At 47.5% G+C, this 7896-nt stretch overlaps 1 pseudogene; it reads left to right on the top strand.

The window, feature by feature from the left end:
- Positions 1-6581: 6581 nt before the first annotated feature.
- LOC147962138 (uncharacterized) lies at positions 6582-7577 on the top strand (annotated as a pseudogene).
- The last annotated feature ends 319 nt before the right edge of the window (positions 7578-7896 follow it).

Raw genomic sequence — 7896 nt, 5'->3', positions numbered from 1 at the left:
CAAACGAAGGATCCTACTTATGAAACGAAACTTGAATGGTCAAGATAAATGATACAACGATCCACATTTTGTGCGACCGGTGCATCTGAGAAACAACATGGGCCACAAAAACTAAGACATCATGGAAAGTTATGACATTTATGTTCCGACCTATTAGCCTGCAACAAGGCGACGCATTTTTATCATTAAACAAAATACCAAAAAGAAAATTTATCAGAAAATATCCATTCATGTTAGATTAGTTGATGTTGTCTCAACAGTAAATTTATCAATGTTGATTGTTAAAATATATCATGCATAAGAGTGCTTATAACAAATATAGTTGTACTGGTATAGTTGGGATGCTGTCGCAACTCCAAAACTATGTATAACGATACTTGATATACATCATAAAGCTCTAGAATCCAAAGTTCATAAGATAATGTTTTTCCTGACGAATAGCTTCACCCTCACACAATGATTTTTATTTCCCTTAAAAAAAACCTGCAGGCTCCAAATATTGGCTATAGAAGATGGCGAGTTTCAATCAGGTGAATTTTCCTAGAAGGAAATGAACCAATCACAAAATCAGTTGAGATTGGCAAACAAAACACATAGTGCGAGTAGGAAACTGAAAACCAAACACGTACTGAAGCTAGTGGTTACATAAATTTCTCCAAGGTTGAAGTTTATTTCTCTCTCATCTAGTAGAACAATCTAATGGTAGCTACTACACTTCATATTCATTTCTCCAGCGTCCAACGTATCACCAAGAGGAAACGAAAAATTGTACCACAGTGGAAAGAGGTCAGTCTGACTGATCTAACTCAGATGCATGATTAAGTTACTACTCTCCTGGTCCAGATTAGTTAACACATATATAGCTGAACTAAGAGCTCCTTATTTAACTGACATCTTACTACTTGTACTCTTGAGGATAATGTATCGCGCACCTTGCCGTAGTTGGCGAAGTTAGTCTTGAGGATGTGCTTGAGCCCCGCCGGGTTGGACGTGTAAATCTGCACTCGTCCCGGTGAGAGCCGCCGGAACGTCATGTGCTCGTGGAACAGGTCCGTGTAGTAGACGTGCAGCCGCCGGACGTGGTATACCTGGGGGAACACCGTGGCCACGACGGGTGGGCACCGCTTCGCTCCAGTGCTGCCGCCGCCGCCGAGAATTATGGCAAGGTATGAGCAAATCGCTAGGACCGCGAGGCCGGCAGCGACCAAGAGGCCGAAGAGCACTCTGTCATTCCTTGTCAGAGAAACCAAAAACCAAACACGTCCTGTAGATGACGGTCGGTGAGGGACGTGTGCAAATCACCCGGGTCCAGCATGTCCTTGGTCACCAGCACAACCGTGCCATGGATCGGGCGTGGTAAGCAGCTGCATCCCCGGTAGCCCCGGAGCTCTCGCCCTCCTCTATGTCTACGGCCTGTGTGTATCCGACGCGCCCGCGGCGACGGCGTCCTGGTGATCCACGACAGCCGCATCCTGGTGATCCGCAATATATCCGAGGCGCCGGCGTCGGCCGCGTCCTGGTGATCCGCGACAGCGGCGGCGGTCGCCGGCGTCGTCTCCCCGGATCGGCGGCGGCATCTGCGGCTGGGTTTTGATCCGGAGATGAGGACTACCGGCCTGGGATCTCATCTGGTACTTCGGCGGCGGCGATCCCGTACCATGGCAGCAGCGAGAAGCGCCGCCCGGAGGCCGGTGGCGGCGATTCCTTATGTGGGCGGCAGGGAGATCGAACGAGATCGCGGCAAATTGTATGTCGGCGGCGGCAAGGAAGCTGGGACTTCGATGGGATTTGAGAGGAGCGGGTTTTGTTCGGGGTAGGTTTTTTTTGTGCGTGCGTAAGGGGACCGGAGATGAGAAAAACCTGACGAAAGTGAGGGACAAAAAAATTATGGAGTCTATCCTATATCTCTACTTCTGATGGAGCAGCTGATAGTTTCTGTTCTGGGTTTTTTTGTCCCACCTCTCACCTTCGTCTGGTTTATTTTTATTTCACCTCCCACCATCATCTTCTCGTATTGATTTTTTCACCCTTCCAATAAAAACTTTCCTAACCTTTTAAAGTTTCGGAATCGATAACCTCCGAACGTTCGGTTTCTGGGCGTCCCGGCCCGAACGTCCTCATCGCCGTCCATCGTGTCGCACGAATTTTGGAGCATACAAAGTCGCCACGTCAGCCCACAAACTCGTTCGGGACGAAACGAACTCTCCCGAACGCCGTCCACTCCTCTGCCTCACTCCTTTTCCCCACTCTTCCCCTATCCTCCCCCGGCCACCTCTAATCCGGTGAGGCCCGCAGATCCCGACGACTCCCGGCGAGAAGCCCACGCTAGATGCACGGTAGGAGAGCCCCGGATGGCGGTAGATGGCTGGATCCCACCCAAGCACGCCAGGGCACGGAGACGAACCGCGCGGCCGTCTCCATGAGTGGCGGCTCGCCGGAGGCCGGGCGGCCGCGTGGGTATGACCGGGTCGAGACGCTCACCGCCGATCGCGCGCGCCTGGAAGCGGAGAACGAGAGGCCCTCCATGCGCTACCGTCTCCATGAGCCGCGGCTCGCCGGAGACCGGGCGGTGGCGTGTGTATGACCGGGTCGAGCCGCTTGTCACCGACCACGCGCGCCTGGAAGCGGAGAATGAGGCCCTCCATGCGCGACCGTCTCCATGAGCGGTGGCTCGCCAGAGGCCGGGCGGCGGCGTGGTTACGTCCGGGTCGAGGCGCTCGCTGCCGACCGCTCGCCGCGTTTTCTACAAATTGTGCAGCTCGTGTCTAAGGTATGAATCGTGCCCACGCCTCTCCCATTCCAGTTCTTCTACTAACTAATGTGAGTTTTCTCGAGACGAGTTGCCGTCCTGCCGATTGTTGGATTTTTAGAAGATAATCAACATGGGGTGTTGCTTAGTGTAGTACTTTGGGGGACTGGAACGTATGTATTAGCTGCAGGAGATGAATCCTCTATAATTTGTGTCCTGCTAATTGGCACAAATGTGGGTAGATGTTGCCATGGCACATTTTTGCTGCAACATTTTGTTGCAGGCTGCCATTTTTGTGGTTTTGTTCGGGAGCACATGGCAAGTTACAGATTAAAATGTCCCCCCTCCCCCTAAAAATGATGGCAAATTTGTTTCCAGTGATGGCAAGTTGATATGCACCCCCACTGCAATTTTGTCATGTTTTGTGCTTCGCAAACATCAATATTTGCCATGGCAAAAATACTTGTATTTCACATGGAAAATTTTAGATTAAGTTGCCATGGCAAAAATACTTGTATTTCACATGGAAAATTTTAGATTAAGTTGCCATGGCAAATTTTATTTTAAGTTACCATGGCAAATTTTTACTCCATTTTTGCCATGGCAAATTTAACTCGATTTTTTGCCATGGAAAAAAAATACTTTCATTCTCACATGGCAAATTTTGGATTAAGTCGCCGTGGCAAATTTTCTTCTAAGTTGCCATGGCAAATTTATTGTAAAGAGCATGGCAATTTTTATTTAAATATTATGGCAAATTTGCGTTTATAGAACATGGCAACTTTTACTATGTATAATTGTGTAGCCATGATATTTTCTATGTTATTTCCATGGCAAAAGTACTACATTTTTGCCATGGCAAATTTGACTCCATTTATGGCATGGAAAACTTCTTTAATTAACTTGTCAAAAAACATGCAAACTTGCCATGGAAAAGTTATAGATGTTCAAAAACATGGCAAACTTTTCCATGGTAACTTTAGATGTTCAAAAACATGGCAAACTTTGTAGATGTTCAAAAATATGGCAAATTTTCCATGGCATTTTAAAATGTTCAAAAACATCGCAAACTTTAATATGTGCAAAAAGATGGTAACTTCTTTTAATTAAGTTTGTTCAAAAACATGGCAAACTTTTTTTAATTAACATGTTCACAAACATGCAAACTTGCCATGGCAACAAAAGATGTTCAAAAACATGGCAATTTAAGATGTCAAATACATTTTACAAACTTGCCATGGCTAACTTAAGATGTGCAAAAACAAGGCAAACTTCTGTTTTAATTAAGTTTGTACAAATAGATGGCAAACATGAACATGACAAACTTGCTATGGCAACTAAAGATGTTAAAAAACATGGCAAGCTAAGATGTTCAAACCCATGGCAAACTTGCCATGGCAACTAAAATCAGTATTTGTTTATAGATGCGAATTTTTCCATGGCTAAATGCATTTTTTGCCATGGTTTGTTGTGTCTTTTTGCCATGTCCGTCCGTAGAATGTTAGTCATGGCCATTTTTACAAATTAGTTTGAGAATACGGAAAGTTTGTTTTTTCAAATTTGTTTTTGCCATGGCAAAAAGTTTTGATCCTTTGAAATTTGTTTTGCCATGGGGATTACATGAACGATATCATTACAACTTAAGATGTTTTCTTTATATTTTTTTTTCTGAAATTTTTCTATGTGTCTACACAGAACCTTCTTCACCATATCACTTCATGGCAACTTTTTTGTTTTTTTTGTAAATTTCGTAGTGATGGCAACTTTTCATACCGTAGCGATGCAGATTGCCATGAACTTCTTCCTTTTTTTGTGCCATTTTTGAAAACATAAACTTGAACATGGCAATTTATTTCATAGAATGCCAATAGTCAATGACATTTTTGTCGTGCAAAAGACCAGTGTTTATTAGTCACAGAAAACTGAGCTTTTTACTAGTCATAACTCAATATGGGCTTTATTTTTCGTTTTTCTTTTCACAGGAAAAAGGCCTGTAGGCCCACTTTCTCTACTGGATCGTGTGTTTTGTGTAACGACAAGTTTGATCATTAGGGGAGGTGAGGCGTTCGGGCTGGAGGTTCTTTTCCACCGAACGAGTTCGTTCGGTCCTTCACTACTCCAGCACGAACGAGTCGTTCGGTCTGGTCCCTCCCCAGACCGAACGTTCGCCAATTATCGGCGTCCTAAAGTTTTCCTAACCAGACACGTTACAAACGGGTAGAAAGTGATTCGTTTTCGATCCACCGCGATCTCCATTCCCGATCCATTCCCGATTCTGATTTTGCTTTCCAAACCCAACCCCCACCCGATCTCGAGTGCTTCTCTCTTCGTCCGTCGCGTGATCCCTTCATTCGTCCCTCCTTCCGCGACTCGTTCTTCTCCTTTCTCTTTTGTCGCATTGGAATCTCGATACAGAAAAAAGGAAGCGGCATGGCGAGGAGGTAAGAAGGACGACGGCATCCAACTTGCCTCCTCGATGCTAGACTCTAGTTAGGAGTGGAGATTTAGCTTATTAATATTTGCACAATGAAATATGATTTTCCTTTTCATTGTGCAGGGAGTGGAAGCGTCTTAGCAAGGGGCAAGGGTGCATGCCGAACCACATGCTTTGGCTCTCTATTGAAGAAGCACTTCCTAGTTTGGTCTAGTTGAAATCCGACAAGCCCGCGATGCCAGGTTTCACCTGTGAGCACTACAAAGCAGCAAGGATGAGAGGGATGTCAGCAAGGCCAAGCACGTCTGTCGTGAGTTATGGGTATGTGCGTGTATCATTGCATTGATCGTTATCCCGACGGTTGGTAATTATATAACTCCTATATGCATTGCTGTAGAATCACTATGCCTACAAGCCTGGGTTGGAGGATGAGGCTGCAAAGGTGTTAGAGAACATTGCCAAGGGCCGTCTGTACGACATGAATCACAATGCGCGCACATTATGTGTTGTGTGTCGATTGCAGAGACTTAAGACAGAACAAATGGTTTAGTGTTGTACTGCTACTCTTTGCCAAGTACAGCACTCGGCGGTGCAAGGCTTTGCTGAGTACACATCTCGGCAGATGCGGCGCCTGGGGTCTGCTGGCAACTTCACATCTTTCCCGAGAAGATCGGCACTCAGAAAGACATGCCACGTGGCAACAACTGAGCACACATGAAGAACTCTGCCAACATGTTAATGGGCGTGCTCGGTAAACATTTACTGCGAGGGAAAAAGTGTTTTCGTAAATAGTTTACCGAGTACGTGACTTTAGAATCTCAGCAAATGTGGACTGGATGTCACAGAGCCGTCAATTGCAAACAACCATGCCACATGGCTCGTCTTTGCCGGGTGCCGCGTGTACGATCTCGGCATACCCCCTATAAGCCGAGTGCTTTTATCTTAGCGGAGTATCGGCGGCAGAGGGCTCGGTAAATTCTCTCATATGTTGTGCGCTAGTGTGTGCCGTGAGCCGTACTCGGTTTAGATGTCTTTTGCCATGATCCCGTGTTCCTGTACTCGTCATAGACAAAAGAACTCGGTAACGCCAATTTTTCCAGTAGTGTTATATATTACGTGTCCTCGAGCCAGAAAAATTGGGTATCATGCATGAGAAAAGCCTGCATAATAATGTGTGGCGTGGCTAAAATGACGCCGGGTGCGCATAAGGACGTGAGCACGCAAACTTGCTCTAGGACACGATAGGAGCCAGAATCCGGTTACGGCTACGTATAGTTGGAAGACAGAGATGTCCCGACTCGATCTGGGATTCCCTCCAGGCCGGCCTACATATACATATACACAGGCGCGTGCGTCGGACATACCCAATCGCAACAGAGTTTACTTGGTACGTCGTCAATGGGTGCCACCACGAGCCAATCGGCGCCCATGACGAGCGTGGTGACGGTCCCCAGGTACTCCAAGCTGGTGCGGTCGCCTGACGTGCTGTCTGTGGGCACACTCTTGTTCCGCGACCTCTACTGGGACGTCCAAGTGCAGCCTATGGGTTTCGACGAGGACGGCCTAGCGGAGGACTTGGTCGTCTCGGTCGCCATCAACCGCGGGCTGCACACACTCGATTCAGCCCTCGGCACCTACATCTCCATCGAAATCCTCGACGCCACCGGCAAGCACACCGTCTTCCACAATGAGAGCAACCGGGCAACGATACAAGAACCCAGCGAGTGCTTCATGTTGTGCCTATGCGTGAGCAGGAGGGAGCTGGAGGCGTCGTGCTGCGTGTGTGCCCGTTACAACGAATTCACCCTCAGGTGCACCCTGGAGAAGAAGCAGCAGCAAAAAAAGCGGCCACGCCTCCTCGGAAACTCGTTGAAATCCGATGCTGTCTTGGAGCCACCGCAGGTCGCCATGGCCGGGTCCCACACGCTTACCATCGGGAGTGTCTCCCAGCTCAGGGCGGCACTTCAGGACGGGGAGTGTGCCTACTCCACGCACTTCGCCGTGGGAGGGAGCACATAGTACCTCAAATTCTGCCCCAGATCGTATAAATTGACTTACCTGTACCTCGTCCGCGCGAACAAGGTGGAGGAGACCCCGGTAACGACAGCCGAGTTCAGCTTTGAGCTCGAGGGGGCGGTGAACTTCGAGTCCCAGAAGATGAGACACACATTTGACCGTGACAATGATGACTTCTACTGCCAGCTGGAGCAAATTGGCGCGTCGCCCATGCAGGAGGACCGCCTTGTTGTTCGGTGCTGTCTCGCCATTATCATGCCGGAGGAGATTCCGACCGCCGTCACCTTGTGCAGCGAATCAGTGCTGACTCCTACTTGGCGCCATGCATGCCTGGCTAGTTTGCGTTGCAGAAGGCAAGTTCAGGCAAAATTAGTATAGCTCCACATGCCGGCAAACTCATTTGTAATTTTTCTTTTTTGGTAGAAGAACTTATTTGTCGTTTACCGAATAGCCAGGTACAATGTCGGTTTTGCTATTTATCAACTTGCTGAGATTTAGTTGTCGTAAGTTTCTTTTTGTTGTTTTCATAAGTTTGTCGAGCGGCCATTGCTGTCACTTTTCTAATGAAGTCAAGCCCCTTCTGGATGTCCGCTGTTGCACTATGTTGTGTCTTACCATAGACAAGAGGTATATACACCTTCTTCACCAACTTTCAGTTAAGGTGACGGCTAACGGCTTCCTTGACACTAGCTTTCAG

The sequence above is a fragment of the Triticum urartu genome, chromosome 7A (genome assembly GCF_056163025.1).
Source record: "Triticum urartu cultivar PI428250 chromosome 7A, HENAU_Tu73, whole genome shotgun sequence".
NCBI lineage: Eukaryota > Viridiplantae > Streptophyta > Magnoliopsida > Poales > Poaceae > Triticum > Triticum urartu.
The sequence above is the reverse complement of the archived record's forward strand: the minus strand, read 5'-3'. Positions and strand labels throughout refer to the sequence as shown.